Source organism: Ursus americanus, chromosome 20 (assembly GCF_024610735.1).
Source record: "Ursus americanus isolate L20-20 chromosome 20, mUrsAme1.1.p, whole genome shotgun sequence".
Lineage (NCBI taxonomy): Eukaryota > Metazoa > Chordata > Mammalia > Carnivora > Ursidae > Ursus > Ursus americanus.
In genome coordinates this window covers 38,488,257-38,511,133 of record NC_142146.1, presented here as the reverse complement: position 1 = coordinate 38,511,133, position 22,877 = coordinate 38,488,257, and the positions used below count along the sequence as shown (strand labels likewise).

At 38.6% G+C, this 22,877-nt stretch overlaps 1 protein-coding gene across 9 annotated transcripts in view; it reads right to left on the bottom strand.

Annotated features, from left to right (window-relative positions):
* PLS1 (plastin 1) overlaps positions 1–22,877 on the bottom strand; it is a 105,138-nt gene that overhangs the window by 50,118 nt on the left and 32,143 nt on the right. For 2 of the 9 annotated variants that reach the window (XM_045791923.2, XM_087870254.1), the window contains exon 2: positions 15,617–15,647. The exons of the other annotated variants lie outside the window; for them this stretch is intronic. The gene's annotated coding sequence lies outside the window, so the exon portion shown is untranslated. The remainder of the gene's footprint in view (positions 1–15,616; positions 15,648–22,877) is intronic. 9 annotated transcript variants of the gene reach the window in all.

Here is a 22,877-nt window from a genome sequence, read left to right as displayed (position 1 = left end):
CCCCCAGATGGGTGACTGGTGTATCCACTGTGCCTCCAATGGTACAACTACAGGCTCCTCCACTGCAGTCTGCCCAAGAGGTAGGAAAATCCTCGCCCCTATGTCAGCGTAGCCACACATAGTAATTTTTTAGTTGAGAAATAGTAAATTGCATTAATGTATGCATAAAAGATACAAAGTAGAGTTTATTGATCCAAGTTTAGGTCAAGAGTATCCATAGAAGGGGCGCCTGGGTGGCACAGCGGTTAAGCGTCTGCCTTTGGCTCAGGGCGTGATCCCGGTGTTATGGGATCGAGCCCCACATCAGGCTCCTCCGCTATGAGCCTGCTTCTTCCTCTCCCACTCCCCCTGCTGTGTTCCCTCTCTCGCTGGCTGTCTCTCTGTCAAATAAATAAATAAAAATCTTAAAAAAAAAAAAAAGAGTATCCATAGAAGACTGATTGGGACCATTTGGGATGTGAAAGAAAGGGGAACGGGTGCCTGGGTGGCTCAGCCATTAAGCGTCTGCCTTCAGCTCAGGTCATGATCGCAGGGTCATGGGATCGAGCCCCACATCGGGCTCCCTGCTCGGCGGGAAGCCTGCTTCTCCCTCTCCCACTCCCTTTGCTTGTGTTCCCTCTCTTGCTGTCTCTATCTGTTAAATAAATAAATAAAATCTAGAAAGAAAGAAAGAAAGAAAGAAAGAAAGAAAGAAAGAAAGGGAAAGAAAGCAAAAAGAAAGAGGAAGACTTAGTCCCTAGTATTTTCCTGAAGCCTCAAGCTCTCTCCAAATTCAACATCGAGTGAGTATAGCTAATTTGTAAAGTGAAGGAAATTACAGTCTATCAAGTGGGAATCAGTTCTTCTTGGGACCTGCTAACCAATGATGCCCCATGGACCTGAGCTCGGTACCACTTCTACCCAGCAGTCCATGAAAATTCTTCCTGGTCCCCAAAGTCCTAGAGGAGGATGGAGGCTCTTATATTTGACTCCCCAGCCTTTAGCCTTTTCCTGATATGTCCAGGATGCCAGCCAGGTTCTGAAGGGGAAGCCACTGCTGAGCTCCAGAGGACTGTTGCCCACAGGAATCAGGACCAAGGTTGCCAAATCTTCTGATTTTTAAAGAGAAACCAGAAATCCTTATTGTTTTTAAGATTTTATTTATTTGAGAGAGAGAGAGAGAGTAAGCATGAGCAGGGGGAAAGGCAGAGAGAGAGAGAAAGGAAGAAGCAGTCTCTCCACTGAGCAGGGAGCCTGATGCGGGCTCGATCCCAGGACCCTGGGATCATGACCTGAGCTGAAGGCAGATGCTTAACCACCTGAGCCACGCACCCCAGATATCGGTATTTTCATGTGAAATTTTATTTTCAAATTTTGCAAACAATTTGAATTCTTATAAAGCACGATGTGTGTCAGACTAGAACTCTGGTCTATTAACTTTGCTTCTACATCTCTCTAATTCCATGTCACTTCACTTGGCCTTTCAAAGGAACTTGGAAACACTCTATGTTTCTCTAGAAACACTCCCATCAAATTAGCTCATTCTAAGAGCCAGAAGACACGTTAGTCTCTTAACGTGTCAAAACCCAACCTCAGTTATGCACCACTCACCACATCCCTGATCCCAGTAAGGGATATTTCCAAGTGACAGCTCCTTTGAGAGAAGAGGAGCCAGCAGGTCAGGAGACCACTAATCAGATTCCTAGCTCAGGTAACTGAATCTGGCCATTATCCCAGGATCTTTCCCTTCTCACTTATTATTTATATCCCATCTACTCTCCCCCACTCCCACCTCCCACCCCCCCCACCCCCACTTTATGACTTCTCTGGCTCTCCGAGAAAATTCAACACACCACTGTTAACAAAGTTGCTATTCTAAAATGTTATAATATCATCAAAACTTCAAGTATCATTTTCTGAACATGCTTTGTTTTCTTCTCCAGTAACTATTTCCCTTCTTCTAGTAACAGCACCAATTTTAGCTTGGGAGTTCCACTCATTCCATATAATCCATGCATATCATTTGAGTGAAGCTCTAGGTCCAAGCCAATCAGCACATCATATTTTCTGGTCAAAGGGATTTGGTTTAGGGACAGGAATGTAATTCAGTTGGAGCCAATGAGACATAAAAAAAGCTTTTGTGGAACTTTCTATAATAAAAGTCCCACAGACTCCGCTGGATCAGTTTTTCATGAAGATGTAGAGGCGGGAACAGCTGCATGCATCTTGCCTCCAGGAGGGGAAGACCTGGGGGCTAAAAATGAAGCCAAAACCAACACAGCAGAAAGCAGAGCCAGTGGATGAAGAGAAAATGTGACCCAGAATGGTTGAATGCAAAATCTCACTGGGCTAAAACCTTGATACTTAAGTTACTTGAAACAATTTTTTAAAAACCCAATTAGGGGCGCCTGGGTGGCACAGCGGTTAAGCGTCTGCCTTCGGCTCAGGGCGTGATCCCGGCGTTATGGGATCGAGCCCCACATCGGGCTCTTCCACTATGAGCCTGCTTCTTCCTCTCCCACTCTCCCTGCTTGTGTTCCCTCTCTCGCTGGCTGTCTCTATCTCTGTCGAACAAATAAATAAAATCTTTAAAAAAAAAACCAATTAAACTGGGTTTCTGTTGCCTGCAACAAAGAGTTCAAACTGATATACAGACATAGTTTATAAAAAGAAAACAAAAGGGGGGTCAATTCCTCAAATGATAGAAAATATTTGAACATTCTGAATTAGTAAAGAAAATTAATCATAATTATATTTTCTAAGTTTACATCTAAGTAAGAAGCATTATTTTTGTCATAATTTTTTTAGTTTTTTGGGGGGGAAGGGGGAGAGGGAGAGAGAGAATCTTAAGCAGGCTCCACACCCAGCACGGAGTCCAACATGGAGCTCAATCTCACGACCCTGAGATCATGACCCAAGCTGAAATCTAGAGCTGGACGCTTAACCGACTGAGCCACCCTGGCCCCCATTTTTAGTTTTTTTACTTCAGTATGGTTGACACACAATGTTACATCAGTTTCAGATGTACAACATCATGACCCAACATCTCTATATGTTAATGCTATGCTCACCAAAAGTGTAGCTACCATCTGTCACCACACAACACTATTACAGTATCATTGATTTTTGTCATAATTTGTATTTTACCACCACCACCACCACACCTAACCCCAGAAATTCAGTGCATCAGTGAAGTACAGAAGTCAGTTTATGGTTGCTCCCACAGCACTAAAGACTATGTTCATAGCCTAAAGGCCTCCGGACTTGTGGCTTCTTTGTACCTTTTCCCCCGTCTCTATATCCAGAAAGACCCTTCTCATTTCTCCTAATTCATTTCTTATTAAAGATGACAAACTGAGTAGTAATATATTATGAGGAATGGCAGGTCTTTCTGTTGTGAGGCAGGGCAGGCAATCTAGCTGCAATAATAAATAGAGTCAACAAATTGTTAAAATCAGGATATTACTAATGCATTGCAGGTAGAGGGGAAAAAAAAGAAATTTACCTAACACCTGACAGTAAAAATAACAGACACCCAAGATGTTTGTAGCTTTATCCAACAGCTCACCAAAAGCAGGTCTCCCCAAATATCAAAGTCCCTATAAGTTAGTTCAATTTTCAAAAAGGTCAATCAATTTTCAATTTTTTCTAGGTCTTGACCTAGACCTCCATGGGACCCTCAATAATTTGCTGTGTGGCACAATAATGTGCTTCCAAAGTACAAAGGGAATAAGAAAGATGTATGGCAGACAGGAATTCAGGAATAAATGAGGCCGAAAAAACAAAACTCACTATCCAGTTTTTTGGGCTTTTTTAATTTATTTATTTAGTTATTTTTCAGTAATCTCTACATGCAGTATGGGGCTCAAACTCATGAGATCAAGAGTCACATGCTCTTCTGACTGTGCCAGACAGGCACCCCTCCATCTAGTCTTTAATAGCATTTTTATACATGATTAGATATCTAATCTACATATGGCTTCTCAAAGAAATTGGCCTGAAACAAAATTTAAGTAGGAACATTAGAAACAACAGGTTTCTTTAGCAAATTTATTTGCTGTTTTTATTATTGTTTTGGCTTTCCAGTTTATAGTAATTCCATGACATGTCACTATATTGCTATTCAAAATTATAAAGCTACTTAATTATTCTCTATTTTTAAATTCTAGAGGAAGAAAACATTCCAAAAGCTGATGTACTCCATAACTAAATTTCCTTGTTTTGTTTTTTTGTTGTTGTTGTTATTCCCTAAACTAGACTTCAATTGCCTTCATCAGATTATATCCTCAATAATTTTTAGCTATAAACCTATTCGTCTCGACTCTAATCCTTCCCTGTTAACAATTCTTTCTCACTCTACCAGTATTTTTGGTACTCACTCTACCTTCTCTTTCTCCCAAGGCCTCTTCCTAATTGTCTCTTAACTTTCCTTCATGTCATTTCCTGTCCTGAGAAACTCTATTCTCCCACATCCAATTCTTCACATGTCCTCCAAGCGGAGCTCAAATTCCACCATGAATTTCTTCATTGGCCTCATTTCATCTCAGCACATGTTTACTGAGAACATCTAGGGTGCTAGGTGTTGCTCCAAGTGTTGGAGGCAATCTAATGGTGACAAACACACAGAACCAGCTCTCAAAGAATTTACAATCTAGTAAGGGAGTCAATAAACCATAGATGACAGCAATGACAAACACATGAGACTCCCTCACCCATTGGAGATGTCACTCACTAATCCCAGCTCTTTCCCACAGGGCCCTGAGTTGCCTCTGGGTCCCCTTCCCAGCATGGCCCCTGACATAGCCTCTACCGAAGAGTCAGCCCTCAAAAACTAGGATGCCACCTCCAGAACTATAATGCACGCTAAAATGAAATTCGTAGGAAAGGAAGAATCTTCTGACTGCTTCCAGTCTTCCAAGAAGACTTTACAGTGGAGGTACTATTTGAACTGGACCTTGAAAAATGAATAGTCACAGAAAGATGCAAATTCCAGGTAAGGGAGAAAATTCTTAGTGGTCTACCTAGAGAACGCTCACTCTGACAAAACTGAGTTGTTTTCTAAGTATCTATGTTGAATAACAGCACCTTAGCTAATTTTTAAGTTTTTTGAGAACAATGGAATATCTTATATTTCTTCTATAATTAAAAATGTTACGATGATAAGATGATACAATACAACATAAATACTCAAAAACTCCACTTTTAACCTTTTGGTGACAATAATGGTGAGTGATCTTATTTAAAAGATGTCACTCCTCTGAAAGCCTTTTAAAAAAATAACTTTAATATATTTAGTAATTGTTTCTAAATCCTTCTGCAAAAGAGCATCATAGTTCTTCAGTTTATTGCAAATATATCTTTCTTTTTTTAAAATCAGCCCTAATGTTGAAGCTATAATACAAATTGTTAGTTATGGGCACTACACCATAAAGCACAATGAAGAATATCTTCTTTAAATAAAATGGGTTTGTCTTTTTGCCTACTGGTAATTTCAACTTCTGACGTGAAAAATAACCCCCTCCATCTCCAAAGATGCCCGCATGCTACACCTTCTTTTTGGAGCAGGCCAATGCTGTCCAGCCTAAAGGACTCTTCCTTTTTCCATTCAAATAGGTCAATAATTCACTCCTTACGCACCTCAGAAAACCAGTGATCTTCTCACTGTAAGCCATACTCTCCAAAAAGGAATTTTCTATGATTTCCAAGACTCTTAGCTTCATCTGTATCCCCTTATTTACTGACAATGAACATATTTAATCTGCCTCCTTGGTATTTGTGCCAGTTAAGATATTTTCATTGTAAGCAACAAAAACTGATTCTGGCAAAATCTGCCAAAAAAGGAACACACTGGAACATGCTGGCTCAAACAGTCAGGGAGGGCTGAACAAGCAGGCTCTGGAAGGACAGGCGCCAGGCAGTTCTAAGGAGCTCCACAGTGGAAACTTTTAGAGCGTTTAGAGCTCTGTCTCCAGATGCCTCAACCATCACTAGCCATGGATGACAGTCTAATCCCCAGGATGTCAGTCTGATTGGCAGAGCTCAGGCCACATGCCCAACCCTGTGGTCAGGGGATACCAAGAAGACCCACAGCTGTAGAGAATCTCTTTGTCCTAGGTTCATTTGCCTTCTGCACAATCTCTATGTTTGCATGAAGCAAAAACCAAGGTTGAAATCTAACTCCCAAGGAAATACAAGCATGCTACTCTAATAGTTTTCTCCTGAACTGAACTCATCCCACCCAATTAAGAACACCTGAAGGTCATAGAAACAGGACTCATAAAGTCTCCCCCAAACTCTCCAGCCAAAGAAATCACAAAACAGAGCACTCATACACAACAGCAGTCCAAAAAGGCAAGGGAGACTTCCCTTCCCCCTCTGACAGTAATAAACATTCATGAGTGCTCACCATAGGCCAAGCACTGTTCTAAGTAGTACATATATTGTCTCAATCTACACAGAAACTCCGAGGTTGGTACTACTACAACCTCCCTGAGGTTGGTACCAACTCCCATTTTACAGTAAAGAAATTGATGCCCCAAGCTTCACAATAAGTGGCAGAGTGGGATCCATGCCCAGGGAGTTTTCCAAGTCCAGACCTTTAGTTATACTTCATGGTGGTGGTCTCCATACATCCAAGTTAGACACCCTGTGACGATTTCCTATTAGAAGCTGCCCTAGAACCTGGCTTTCCAGCACAGAATTAGGGTGAAGTGTGGACAGTTAATAAAGAGGATCAGGGACAGATCAGTTAAGAAAGAGGGCCAGAGTTGGTTTTTGCAGGTTGTAAAATAAAGTGCCTCAGAGTTTCAACTCCTGAAAACACTGTTTTAATTTATCTATGTGTGATCTGTCTTCCTAGAAACTCAGGGAATGAATGGAAGGATTTAAGTGAGCTTTGTGAGAATTATATGAATTACTTTACATTACATTTTTTTCTGTCTCTACAAAAGTACCTTGCTCCTATTTTCTATGTATTATTTAGTCACTGAAAATTATACATTAGGGAGGTAATTTCCCAGACTGTAACTGCCTATATTGCCAAATATTTCATTCAGAATAAATGCCTCAACACAAACACCAAAGAGCTGTCAGAGAACAGGAAGCTGTGAGTCACTTCCAAGAGCTCTGGAATAATCTGGGCATCACTTCCTAGTTTATAAGTCGTTCCCCCCATTTCCACCCAAGAATTTCCATGTAAATGATTCACAGCAATACAGACATTCTTGTCCAACTTGTGTTCAAGTGAGCAGAGGAGTCCTACCCAGGGTGTTTCCGGGTCAGGGTTTGAACTTTAACCTCCAAAGCACACACTGATTAAAATTTGAAGTGTTTCACTTTGCACATAATTTAAAACGGTGTTTCAGTGTTTTATTTACAACCTGCAGAAATCAACCCTGACCCTCTTTATTAACTGACAAAGGAAGGAATTATCATATGTATGTGTGTGTGTATTTCCAATGACCCATAAAATCCTAAATTTCTATCAATTATGGTTAAAAATCATTAGCACCAAAAAATGGTATTTTCCAACAAATGCAAAGGATGCCATATTACAAAGAATCAACACTATCACCACAGTTTTCTTAAAGAGTACAACAGTTAGGGAGTCTATGGTTTTATCACTCTTTTAACAGTCTGCATGCTACCACAGAAGGATTCTACTAGCCGAACATGACAGGTCAGAGCCGGTCCTACTCCCAGGAGATGGACAACTCCAGAATGCAACTAGGTATCTGCCCAAGCGCTAGGAGGTATCTGCACCTTTAGCTGTGGAGAATGGAAGGAGGCAGTGCCCACTACCAGCTCTGGAAATTTTCTCACACCAGAATCTTGGCGTTAGAAAAATTAAACAGCACTTTATATTTATCGAGTATTTTACACTTTCCAAGCATCCATTTTACCTCTTTAACCCCTTATTAGGTATTGGTCTCCCAACAAAGAAACTGAGACACAGTGAAGTTAATGATTTATCACATTTATAAAATCCAGTCCACACTTCTCCACAGATGACAGAACAGGCATCTAGACAGGAGTAAAATGCTGTGCTCAGAGTTCTAGGACAAATCTTTGCCAATGCTGGGTAAGAGTATTTACATCAAAAAAGGACTCACAGTAAACACCACTGAAGACAAATACAGTCAAAATTAAGACACACTGGCATTAATGTTTATATGCCACAGGTTGTATAGCTTTAGACGTAAAGGAAGAAATTAACAAGAGCACAACTACTGTAGGGGATGTTTGCTGATAGTTTAATGAGTCAAAAGCGAATAAGGACACAGAAAGTCTGAATAATAAATTGTAAAGCTATAAAATTTCCTCAACTCTCAAATTATAATCCTTATTTTCCTGAACTAAATTAAAGTTAGCTCAAAGGCCTACTCAACATGATCACTTGAGAAGACCAACACTAGTTAATATAAATCCCTCTCCATTCTCTGAGCTATACCAGGACTCCAGAACTTATAGGAGAACAGGAAAAATAGGGAAGACACTTTCTGACAGCAGCACCTTCTGGGCCCATGTCATCCATTCAAAAGCACTAGCATCCACACCCCCAGTTATAAGCCTGGAAACAGGGACCTTTCTTCCCAAGGTTGGTCCCAGTCATCCGAGACATCTCCTATGTATGCAGTTTCCCAAACTGCAAGGGTGACTCCATTACCCTCTCCCTACAAAAAACCATAACACCACCAAATCCTACCTCCAAATTCTGGAATACCCCCTCCTCTCCATCTTCACTTGTCACTACCTTAGTCCAGTATTCCGGTGTTTTGTGAGGGCTACTTCAGGGGGTTCTGCCCTCCCTAACTTTCCCTACCCGGTACTTGGCTCTTACTCTGTGTCCATCAACTTAAACATATATCCTCAAACAGCCAACAATGCATTTAATGAGAAATATTTTACTTAAGATTTTGTGGAGGTGGAGAAGAAAGTTTACATTGCCCACCAACTGGACAAAACTCTGCACATGTTCCTTTAATTACCACCATCTTTTCCCCAAACTCCTCTCTGCAATAGCACCTCCTTCACTGACAAAATTCCCAGACCACCCTCTTTAGGTTTCAGCCTCCCATTCTCCAGGGTATTTCTTTCCTTAACCTTCACCCCCACCACTTTTCTTGTGTTGAGCAATTCAACTCTTCGCTCACTTCTGCAGTTTGCACTCTTTCACCCACCACCCTGTCACCAAACACACCTTCACCGCAAAGATCCAACCTCCTTAGAAGGCAGTAGGGGAATAGCAAATAACAAAAAAGGACAAGTTGGTAGCCACTCTAGCCTCACATGATGAAGAGAATTTTCTAAACTGACAACATCCTTTTAAAATGGCCACTAGGGGCGCCTGGGTGGTGCCATCGGTTAAGCCTCTGCCTCTTGGTTTTGGCTCAGTTCCTGAGCTCAGGGTCTGGAGACGGAGCTCCACATCAGGCTCCATGCTCAGTGCAGAGACTGCTTGAGATTCTATCTCCCTTTCCCTCTGCCCTTCCCACTCATGCTCTCTCTCTCTCTAAAATAGATAAATAAATCTTTAAAAAAATAAAACAGCCACTAACCCAAGTGGAAGTTAAATAATAATGAAATACCATTTTTTTGCCCAGAAAATTAGCATCCATCCTTTTAAAGGATAAGAACCAGCTGGAGCAATAGTTCCAGGAAATATAGAAACCCACTGTACTGGGTGCAAATTGAAACAAATTTTCTGCAGGATAATTTAGTAACAACAGGACCAAAGTCTCAAAAATGTTGATGAAGGGATTCCACTTGTAGGAATTATTCTACAGAAACAAGCTAAAATCAGCAGAGATATTGGTGTAAATATGTTCATCTCATCATTACTTATAATAATGGAAAAACTAAAACAAGCTAAATTTCTAAAAATAGAGGATTTGCTTCATAAAATATAGCATACTCTTATAAAAGTCAGGCAGTCATTAAAAGTAATGTTCTCAAAGAATATGAGGAAAAAATCACAATATATTATCAGGTTAAAATAAAGGGGATTATCAATATGTGTAATATATTCCCAGCTTTGTTTAAAGTATATATCTGCACAAGGAGTGGACAGCCAAGATGATAAAGGCAATAGGCAAGTTCTTCCACCTGTTTCAAACACATAGAAATGTTGGATAAGGGGCACCTGGGTGGCTCACTTGGTCCAGCATCTGACTCTTGAGTTCAGCTCAGGTCATGATCTCAGGGTTGTGAAACCGATTCCTGCACTGCGCTCTGTGCTAGGCATGGAGCCTGCTTAAGATTCCCTCTCTCCCCCACTTTCTCCCTCTTAAAAAAAAAAATCTTGGATAAAATAGGAATCTTTAACTTTTTTCAATATGTATCTAAGCCTAAGCAAGCAAAAGAAATCTCCTGGTACCAGAAATGAAGTGGCAACAGCAGGTCCACATTCACATCTCAAGGGACAGGAGTTGAAACCTCAGACTGAACACAGCAGAAACCCAGAAGTAGAATATAAAGCCGGAAACCAGGAAGGGGCCATCCTCTCTGTAAAGAGGGATGCTCAACATAGACTCTATATAGAGAAAAGGTACGCATGAGAAATCAGAATTCCAAATCTGCCCTGCGTGTGAGTGTGAGTTCTGAATTTTACATCACCTTACTGCAGGAACCTAAAAAACCAATGAAACCATATGGATCTGGCAGGCAGAAGCAAAACCGCCCCATAGGCACAACTCCACCACCTAGAGAATACACTGAACTCCACTAAAGAAAATATGCTGAAGATAAGCTCACAAACATTACAAATCATATAAGAACCCATCATGATGGAAGACAGTAAAAGACTTCCAAACTGGAAATCATGAAAGAAACTTTAAAATAAGTATGCCTGAAATATTCAGAGATAAGGAATTCATTTATAAGCAAAAAACAGGACATAATTTTTTAAAAACTACATTTAAAGGTATTTTAAAAATGAACAGGAGATGCTATACATAAAACTGGTAACAGGAGCAATTTGGGGGATGAGGGTAGCAAGATTATGGGTGATTGAATTTTTTTCTATATAGCTGCATATTTTATTCAATGATCATATATTACTTTTATAAGAGACAAGTGAAAGAAGGAAAAAAGTGAAGATTCACATTTAACCATTCCTACATGACAGTTAAAAATAATTTTGAAGGGGCACCCACATGGCTCAGTCAGTTCGGCATCCAACTCTTGGTTTCGGCTCAGGTCCTGATCCCATGGCTCCTGGGATCGAGCCCCGTGTCAGGCTCCAAGCTCAGCAGGAGTCTGCTTGGATATTCTCTCCCTCTGCCCCTTCCCCCCACTCACACTCTCTCTCTTTCAAATAAATAAATCTTTAAATAATAATAATTTTGAAAACTGGAGGAGATAAACTTTCTGTACTACTAGAATAAATCCAAGCTGGTATCTAATGGAATGTCCCTATATCATGAGATACCACCCCTGCCCATACCACGTGCTCCAGTCACACTGAGCAGATCCTGTACATGTTACTTACCCCTTAATACCAACCCTCTGCACATGCCCTTTTCCTAGAATTCCCTTTAGCCTTTCCTCACCCTGCAAATTCCTGGTAATCATTCCAGATCCAGGTAAATACCATTTCCCTGTGGAGTCTTCCTCAGTTCCCTCAGACCAAGCAGCTACATCCCTCAGCAATGCCAAAGAAAGTCATTTAACACTCTGGTGAATGCCAGTGTGCACACTATATCTTCTGTCCTCCATCAAGGACTACGCATTTGGGGATGTACGAAACACTTTTCTCAGATCATCTCTGAATATTGAGTGTCCAACACATTGCTTACCCATAGGTGGTACTCAATAAAAATTTGTTATTTGAATGCAAGCACAGAAAATCATTAAAATCCTACCAGGTACAAGCTCAGGGGAATCATCTGCTCAGTATAGTTGTTCTCTCTTAGCCTCAGAGAAGTGAATTAGAGTCATCTACCCACTGTTTGCTAACATCCTCTTGAACAATTGCCATCACAAATACTACTTGCCAGGTCTTTGATTTTTCTGGCTTTGTATTATATCCTATCTCTGACATGCCATGCATGTAATTATACTCATTTTATCTTCCCTATGCTATAAAATTCTCCCAGCTGATTTTAATTTTTTAAAGCTTCATTTTTTTCTTTATTATTTATTTTTTAAAGTAATCTCTATGCCCAACATGGGGCTCATGCTCATGACCCCAAGATCAAGAGTCCCATGCTCTACCAACAGAGCCAGCCAGGCACCCCTCTTAGGTGATTGTAATCAAAACCTTAACTCATTTGCATTTAGGAAGCGTTGTTCTAGGCTTCCTTGGGCACTGGAAATACATGTAGAAATAACAAAGTGACTCTCAATTCAATCAAATGAAGTAAATAGTTTATGACTACTCGGGGTTCAACACTATGTTGAGATATAAAATAGATTTATTTTCTGTACTCAAAAAATTTCATTTGTTCATTCAGCCAATATTTACTGAGGACCACCTACACTTCTAGCCCAATGCTAAGCAGTTGAGAAGAGCATCAAGACATTTAATATCTGGTCTGGGCATTCCAGGAACTTACAAACGAGTTGTGGTGGTGGGGAGAGGGCGGGATGTGTGAGAAACACAAATAGAAAGTTAAATAGCAATGTTAGTATTATGTGTACAATCACTAAAATTCAGAAAACAATGTTAAAAGATGTTAAAATGATCTTAAGATCATTTTTAAGATGTTATAAGAGGTGTCACAGGGCAGATGGTGTGGTCTGTATACAAAGAATTAACAGATGAGAGAGAGGCTTCTGTATACCCAAGTGATCCAGAAAGTGTTCCATGGAGGAGTGGGAACTGGGGAGAGACATGCAATCTCATGTATAATGGGGTAAAATTGCTCAAAAGTAACTAACTCTTCTACAATCCCCCTACCACATACCCTCCACCATTCCACTACTAAGCCAGGTGGATTTGAAGGGGATTCAGATTTTTTTTTTTTTTTTTAGATTTTATTTTTAAGTAACCTCTACACCCAAGGTGCAACTTGAACTCACATCCTGAGATAAGGGTTGCATGCTCTACCAACTGAGCCAGCAAGGAACCCTCAGGATTCAGGATCTTAATGAAGGGACACCACATGGACTACAGACAATTGGGAATTCAGACACTTCTGCAGATATCAGCAGAAAGGGACATCCACACAGGAACCTAAGTCTCACCAGAAGCCAGTGTCAGACAAACAACAGTCCTGAACTAAACTCACTACCCTCAAATCCATGCCATGACACAATGAAATTTCCAAAAACTTAAATACCACCCAAAGAAGAAGATAACTGAGTTCAGCCTTAAATGACTGTTTTACCCTGTATGGCTAGAAAAGTCTTCCTCTATACGGCTACTAATAATAGAAACTATGCTGATGTAGAAAAATAAAGATATTTTATACACACCTAAATTTTGAGGCCTGAGAGTTCATCCTTGCTACAGAGGTTTAAAAATCAAACCTATTCAACAAGGCAGGAAAGAATATCCCATGGGGAAAAAAAGTCTTCAACAAATGGCACTGGGAAAACTGGACAGCAACATGCAAAAGAAGGAAACTGGACCATTTTCTTACACCATACAACAAAATAAACTCAAAATGGATTAAAGACCTAAACAGGCGGCCAAAACCATAAAAATCCTAGAGCACAGGCAGTATTAACTTCTCCTGACATCAGCCACAGCAACATTTTTCTAGACAGGTCCCCTGAGGCAAAGGAAATAAAAACAAAAATAAACTATTGGGATTACATCAAATTAAAAAGCTTTTGCACAGCAAAGTGTGAAACAATCAACAAAACTAAAAGGCAACCTACTGAATGAGAGAAGATATCTGCAAATAATATATCCAATAAAAGGTCAGTCTCCAAAATATATAAAGAACTGATAGGGGGCGCCTGGGTGGCTCAGTCATTAAGCGTCTGCCTTCAGCTCAGGTCATGATCCCAGAGTTCTGGGATTGAGCCCCGCATCGGGCTCTCTGCTCCGCTGGGAGCCTGCTTCTTCCTCTCCCACTCCCCCTGCTTGTGTTCCCTCTCTCGCTGGCTGTCTCTGTCAAATAAATAAATAAAATCTTAAAAAAAAAAAAAAAAAAAAAGAACTGCTAGAACTCAACACCCAAAAAATAAATAATCTAATTAAAAATGGGCAGAAGACACAGACATTTCTCCAAAGAAGATAACCAGATGGCCAACAGACATGTGAGAAGATGCTCGACATCACTCATCATCAGGGAAATGCAAATCAAAACCACCTCACTCCTGTTGGAATGGCTAAAGTCAAAACCACATGAAAAAACAAGCATTGGCAAGGATGTGGAGAAAAAGGAACCCTCACACACTGTTGGTAGGAATGCAAACTGTGGAAAACAGTATGGAGGTTCCTCAGAAAGTCGAAAATAGAACTACCCAACAATCCAGTAATCGCACTAGTGTGTATTTACCCCCAAAATACAAAAATACTAATTCGAAGGGATACACGCACCCCTACGTTTATTGCAGCATTATTTACAATAGCCAAGATATAGAAGCAACCCAAGTACCCACTGATAGATGAATGGATAAAGGAGATGTGATGTGATGTGATGTGTGTCTATTCAGCCATAACAAAGAATGAAATTTTGCCATTTGCAACAACATGGACGGAGCTAGAGAGTATAATGCTAAGCAAAATAAGTCAGAGAAAGATAAATACAGTATGATTTTACTCATATGTGGAATTTAAGAAACAAAACATATGAGAAAAAAAATAAACTAAAAACCAGACTCTTAACTATACAGAACAAAGTGATGGTTACCAGAGGGGAGGTGGGAGGGACGATGGGTAAAACAGGTGATGGATTAAGGACTGCACTTGTGATGAGCACTGGGTTATGTATGAATTGTTGAATCACTCTATTATACACCTGAAACTAACACAATACTGTATGCTAACTGGAATTAAAATAAAATTTTCTTTTAATTTTTTATATTTAAAAAAATCTAAAATAAGGCAGCACATCATTACATTCCAAAATGAGCCTCAAAGACACAGATGGTAGGGCTGCATTTTAACACATATACTAAACTCTACACCTAGGCAGTCTTTTTAAAGCATATGTGTTTCTGCCAGCCCTGAAATACCACTATTGTTCCTATGTTCCAAAGACCATTCTCACAGACCAGTAAATGGGCCATGGGTTGTTGAAGATGCCAACCCTTCAAGCCAGCATTTCTGCCCTAACAAGGCAGCAGCCCCAGACTTCCTTCTCAGTACCCTGCACCCTCTTGCCTTCCAATGAGCTTGAAACCTGACAAAATCCAAGATGCAATGCTAGGTTTCTATCTCACCAGCTATGCAATCTTGGGTAGCCGACCTCTCTGGATCTCACTTGTAATACTGGAAGTAATAATACCTACACCTCATAAGGTTGTCAGGATCAAATGGAAGAGCATACATGAAAGGCCACACATTACTTTACTGCTTCTTCCAGGAGACTATGCTTTAAACTACTTTTGTAATTATAGAATAAAGAGCTGTATTCTCCTTTTTAAAAATTTCAGAATCTCAGGCGAAGTGAGCAGACAGGGAGGAAGTTTCGGGGAGAGAGGTCTCCTGGCCCCCATACTCACACCTGTACACGAATTGTACCTTGATCACATCTGATGAAGCTGGCCAGCCTCTTCAGGAGCGGTGACAGCAGGAGTGAGAAGAGGAAAAAGAATGGAGAAAGATTAAATTTGCATTTAAAGTAGTTCCAGGGGGCCTGGGTGGCTCAGTCGTTAAGCATCTGCCTTTGGCTCAGGGCATGATCCTGGCATTCTGGGATCGAGCCCCGCATCAGGCTCCTCCGCTGGGAGCCTGCTTCTTCCTCTTCCACTCCCCCTACTTGCGTTCCCTCTCTCGCTGTCTCTCTCCCTGTCAAATAAGTAAATAAAATCTTAAAAAAATAAAGTAGTTCCATATTTTATATAGAAATGTCGGAAGGATGTTTACATATGATAAAAAATAATGGCACAATGATGGGGTTTTTGGATAATCTTTAACGTTCTGCTTTGCTCTTTTCTTTAATTCCTATACTGAAAACACACACATACTTGAAAACTAGAGTTGATTTTTTGGACCACACCTTCACAAGCTTTTTATTCAGCATTATTCATAATAGCTAAGACAACCAAAATATCCATCAACTGATGAAAGAATAAACAAAATGGGATATTATCCATAGAATAGAACATTATTCAGCAATAAAAAGGAATGCAATACAACATAGGTCACAACACGGAGGATCCTTGAAAATATTATGCCAGTAAAGGAGAACTTACACATAAAACTACTTATCCACTTTTAAAACCACATTTTACATCTTCTCCCATGATCTCACAAGTTTTCATGAACATCTTTTCTAAATTAAATGTTTATTTTTAATAGCTTTATTAAGATATAATTAACAAACACCAAAGTATTCATATTTAAAGTACAAAATTCGAAGTTTTGACATACTATACACATCACTATAATCAAGACAGTGAACATAACACTCCCACAAATTTCCTCACACTCTCTGTAATACCCCATTCCCATCTCTCCCTGTTCCTGGGCAACCAATAATGTGTTTAATGTCACTACAGATTAGCTTGCATTTTCCAGAGTTTTTAAGCTTTTATTTATTTGAGAGTGTGAGAGAGAGCATGAGCAGGGACAGGGAAGAGGGAGAAGCAGACCCCCGCTAAGCAGGGAGCCTGATGCAGGGCTCAATCCCAGGACTCTGGGATCATGAGCTGAGCTAAAGGCAGATGCTTGACTGAGCCACCCAGGCGCCCCTCTAGAGTTTTATATAAATAGAATCGTGCATACATACTCTTTTCTTCTGACCTCTTTTACTCAGCATAGATGTTTTTAGGTTTATCTACGTTGCTGTGTATTTTAATAGTGTATTCCTTTATAATTCCTGAATAAGATTCCTTTGTAGGACAAATCATTAAGACATTTAGTTTGTTTACAAATTTAGACTGTTACACAAGAGCTGCTGTGAACATAAGTATAAAAATCAATGGACATATGCGTTCATTTTTCTTTAATATTATTCTGCAGTTGTTTTGTAATTCCTTTGGTTTTGGCGTCAGAATCATTTTGGCTTTATTGATGAGTTGGGAAATACGCCTTCCTACTTGTCTGAAGAAGTTTGTACAGAATTGGTATTATGTGTTCCTTATATTGTCCCTATGTTATATAGTTCCTATGTTCCACCTAGGCCTGGAGTTTTCTTTGCAGGAATGTTTTTAACTACAAAGTCAATTTCTTTAATAAATATAGGGAATTAGATATAGATATCTATAGAGTCTATAGTGATGTCACTTCTCCCATTCCTTATATTGATATGTGTCTTTTTTTTTTTTCTACTCAGTCTGGCTAGATGTTTATCAGTCTTATTGATCATCTCAAAAACTAGCTTTTGGTTTCATTGATTTTTCTCTATTTTTCTGTTTTCAATCTTGTTGATATCTACTCTCATCATTATTATCTTCTTTACTCTGCCTTTGGACTTATTTTGCTCTTCTTTTTCTAGCTTCTTAAGGAAGAAAATGAAGCCACTGATTTGAGGTCTTTCTTCTTTTCATACAGGGCCTTTTAGTGCAATAGTTCCCCCTAAGTATTGCTTTAAGTGGTATCTCACACATTTTGATATGTTGTGTTTTCATTTCACTTCAATTTCATTTTAATTCAGTTTAAAATACTTCATTCTGTTTTTAAGTTCTTCTTTCATCACTGAGTTATTAATTAGTTTCCAAATACTTGTGGATTTCCCTAATTGGGTTTTTAATTTAATTCCACTATGGTGAGAAAACATGCTTCATTTGACTTGCATTGAGACTTGTTTTATGGACTAGCATATGATCTAATTTGGTGAACACTGTGTTCACTTTAAAAGAAAGAACATTCTGCTGCTGTTGGGTGGAGTGTTCTATAAATACAAAACGTCAAGTTGGATGATAGTGTTGTCTTCTAAGTTCTCACTAAGTTTCTGTCTACTGTCTCTATTCAACTGAAATCTTCAACTATTATTGGGGATCTATTTCTTACTGCGTATCAAGTTTTGCTTCATTTATTTTGAAGATCTGCTATTAAGTATATAAGTATGAATTGACCCCTTTATCATTATGAAATGACCTTCTTTATCCCTAGAAATAGCTTTTGCCTGATATTAATATAGTCAGAGTCCAGCTTTCTTTTGGTTTGCCTTACCATGGTTTATCTTTTCCAATCCTGTTACTTTTAATCTATCTATGTCTTTATATTTAAAGCGTAGTTTCTTCAAGGCAACATTTAGGTGGGTGTTGTATTTTCACCCAATCTGAACTATCTCTGCTTTTTAACTGGGGTGTTTAGACCATTAACTTTTTATTTATTTTTCTGTCTATTTATTTCCATTAACCTTTTAATGTGATCATCGATATGGTTAGGTTTAAGTCTCTTATCTTGCTCTTTGTCCCACCTGGTCTTTGTTTCCTTTCTTCCTCTTTTTTCTATCTGTTTCTGGATTACTGAACTATTACTTATAATTCCATTTTTTCTCCTTTCTTGGCTCAACTCTGTTATTTGAGTGGTTGCTTTAGGGTTTGTACTCATCGCAGCTTATCTTCAAGTGATATGACACCATTCCACATAGAATAGAAGGATGTTACAGTGGTATACTTCCATTTTTCCCCACCAGTCCTTTATGCTACTTTTGACATACATTTTACATATATTATAAACCCCATATACATTTTATTCTTTCATTTAAATATTTATCTTTCAAATATACTTAAATAATAAGAAAAGACCTTACAGTTTACCTATATACACAGTACCATTTCTGGTGTTCTTCCTTCCTTTGTAAAGATCTGTATATCTGTATGGTATCATTTTCTTTCTGCCTGAAGATCTTCCTATAACATTTTTTATAGTGGGGGTCTGCTGAGGATGAATTTTTCCACTTGCTACACATCTGAAAGGTTTTTATTTCATCTTTATTTTTGAAAGATATTTTTGTTGGGTGTAAAATTCTAGGTTGACCGCTTTCCTTTCAGTATTTTAATGATGTTCCTTCACTCTCTTATGCACATTATTTCCAACAGGAAATTTACATTGTCTTTATCTTTCTTCCTCTGTATGTAATTATGTAAGTGATCTTTTTTCTTTGGTTTCTTTTAAGATTTTATCCTTAAAGATCAGATCCATTATCTTGGCTTTCAGCAATTTAATTTTCTAGATTTTTATACTGAGCATGAAATACATGAGCAAAGAAAACATGACCCATAATGATATGGGCAAGTCTGTCAACCAAAAATGACCCAGAACTGACACAGATAATAGAATTATCAGATAATGGCACCAAAACAATCATTACAACTATATTCCGAATGCTTAAAAGAGTTAAGTGTGGAGACATTGAAAATACTTTAAAAGATTTGTACTGAACTTCTAGAGATAAAAACTATAACATGCCAGATGAACAATACACTGGGTGGTCTTAAGGGCAGATTAGACATTGTAGAAGAAAAGAATAGTGATCTTGAAGACATAGCAATAGAAACTATCCAAAATGAAACAGAGAAAAGAAATTACAAAAAAAATTAAAAATATCATCAGTGATCTGTGGGACTTCAGGTGACTAATATCCATGTACTTGGAGTCCCTAAGGAGGAGGGGAAACAGAAAAAAATATTTGACGAATCACAGGTAAAAATTTTCCAAATTTGGGGCACCTGGGTGGCTCAGTAGGTTGGGTGACTGCTTGGGCTTGGGTCATGATCTCAGGGTCCTGGGATCGAGCCCCAAGTTGGGCTCCTTGCTCAACAGGGAGCCTGCTTCTCTCTCTCCCTATACCTGCCGCTCCCCCTGCTTGCGCTTTCTCTCTCTCAAATTAATAAATAAAAATCTTTAAAATTTTTTTCCAAATTTGATGGAAATTATAAGCCTACAGATCCAACAAGCTCAATTAACTAAAGCAAAAGATACATGAAGAAAACTGCATCAAGGCACATTGCTGAAAAGCAATGTAATTTTCTTTTCTCTGTTTCGTTTTGGATAGTTTCTATTGCTATGTCTTCAAGATCACTATTCTTTTCTTCTACAATGTCTAATCTGCCCTTAAGACCACCCAGTGTATTGTTCATCTGGCATGTTATAGTTTTTATCTCTAGAAGTTCAGTACAAATCTTTTAAAGTATTTTCAATGTCTCCACACTTAACTCTTTTAAGCGTTCGGAATATAGTTGTAATGATTGTTTTGGTGCCATTATCTGATAATTCTAATATCTGTGTCAGTTCTGGGTCATTTTTGGTTGACCGACTTGCCCATATCATTATGGGTCATGTTTTCTTTGCTCATGTATTTCATGCTCAGTATAAAAATCTAAAAAACCTGAAGTACTTGGGAGGTATCCTTCTGGATTATTTTAATTTCCAAATACTCGTGTGTACTTATATACCTAGATACATCTATGATTTTTTAAATTGGGTTATGCCATAGATTTTAAACATTATTTTAATAGCTACATATAATGGGAAAGGCAAATGAAAACAATGACCCCACATCTTAAACCACATTGCTCTCCTGAGTGGTGTATATCTAAAAGAGCTGAAGATATGCATACTCTATGACACGCAATTCCACTTCTAGAAATTTATCCCAGAGAAACTCCTATACAAATATACCAAGATAAAGGTAAAAGCACACCACTATTAATAGTATCAAAAAATTCAGGGTGCCTGGGTGGCTCAGCCCGTCTGCCTTCAGCTCAGGTCATGATCCCAGGGTCCTGGGATTGAGCCCCACATCAGGCTCCCTGCTCAGTGGGAAGTCTGTTTCTCCCTCTCCCCCCTGCTCATGCTCTCTCTTGTTATCTCTCTCTCTCTCTCAAATAAATAAATAAATAAACAAATAAAATATTTTAAAAAATAGTATCAAGAAATTGGAAACCACCTGAATTCCTCATCAGGTGACCAGATAATTACAGAATATTCACTTAGCGAAATACTACACAACAGTTAAGATGAACTTGATATTGGTTTTAACATGAGAAATATATGCAAATGAGGAAAAGTATACAGCAGATATCATTTGTGAAAAATTTTAAAGCATTTAAAATAGTACTTTATATTATTAATGGAAATACATCAATGGAAAAATATAGAAAGATGGGTGGGAAAAATAACTAACATGCAACTTCAGAACTGTTAGTGAGGTAAAGGATTAAAATGAGGAAGAGCCTTCAGTCATCTCTCTAATGTTTTACTCCTTACAGAAAACAGAGAGCTGATGCATAAAATAAATGGTAAATTGCTGACATTTCTTAAATCTGGGTACAGAAAATGTGTGTATATTGTATTATTCTCATTATTCTTTTGCATGTTTCACTATTTTATAACTAGAAGTATGAAAGAAAACTTACACAGAACAATATTACATTAGGGCACATCCTACAACTGTATAGAGCTGAGCAAGGAGCCCAACTTGGGGCTCGATCTTTCCATCATGCTTTTACTTAGTCATCCTCTTCATCTAGTTTTAAGAAAATACAGGAGAAAATCTGCTTTTAAAGAAAATTATGTAGCAACTCCCCCAAGTTAACATTTCAGTTTGTGAATATAGAGGAAAAGCTGAAGTGTGTCAGGCTTTGTTCTTTGACTGAAATAAAGAACACCTAGAATGAAAGGCTAAATGATGAATGGGGTCTAAAACAGACCAGCCCGGACACAGGTGTACACAAACCTACAATAGTATAATTTTTTAAGTTCATAATATTGACCATATGAAGAGACTCTACTATGTGCCAGACACTTTATATAAATTATCTCTAATTATTTTTTTAATTTTTAAGTAATCTCTTTACCCAATGTGGGGCTCAAACTCACAACCCAGAGATCAAGAGTCACATACTCCACTGACTGAGCCAGCCAGGCACCCCAAATTATTTCTGATTCTTAAAACAACTCCCCAAAGTAGAAATGTACCTATTTTTACTCATAAAGACACTCAAGCTCAATAAGGTTAAGTAACTCACCCAATACCACTCAGCTAGTAAGCACTAGAGTCATATAATTCAAACAACAGTGTCAAGGTCCATGTTTCCACTACTCCATATAAGGCTGGGCCCAGGAAAGTACCAGGATCTGTGACAAGGGAATTTAATCATTCTCCTTACAGAGTTAGACTCATGTTTATCCAACATTTGCAATCTTTGAAAATCCTACTTTAGTTAATTTCAGTATCTTAAAATAACATTGTTCTATTTGTGTTTTCATGTAAGTCTGTTTATTCAGTTAATATAAGTGTCTCAGGGCAAACACACTAGACATTTCCTTCTTAGCTAATAATGATGACCTAAATTTTGTGAAAGAAAAAATAAATTTGAAACTGATTCTTCATAGTGGGCTAAAACCAAAGACTAAGGAAGACTATCATGACATTGTATGGAATAGGTGCCATTATCAAGATAAAGAAGTCTCACATTTAAGCGCTAATTTATTTATTTATTTATTTAAGATATTTATTTAGAGAGAGAGAGAGAGTATGGGGGGGGTGCAGGCAGAGAGAGAGGCAGAGAGGGAATCTCAAGCCAACTTCCCGCTGAGTGGGGAGCCTGACATGGGGTTCCATCTCACAACCCTGAGATCATGACCTGAGCCCAAACCTAGAGTCATATACTTAATTGACTGCACCCACATACCCCTGTGCTTTCTAATTTATAAAGCACTTTCACATATCTTATCCCATTTGACCCACATTAATCCATTAAGTAGAACTGAAAATAATAGTTTTCTATGTAATAGTATTATCTGCTTCCCTATATTATTTTACTCCCATTTTACAAATAAGGAAACAGACTCCAAGAAATCAACCTACATAGCCTAGGTCATCTGC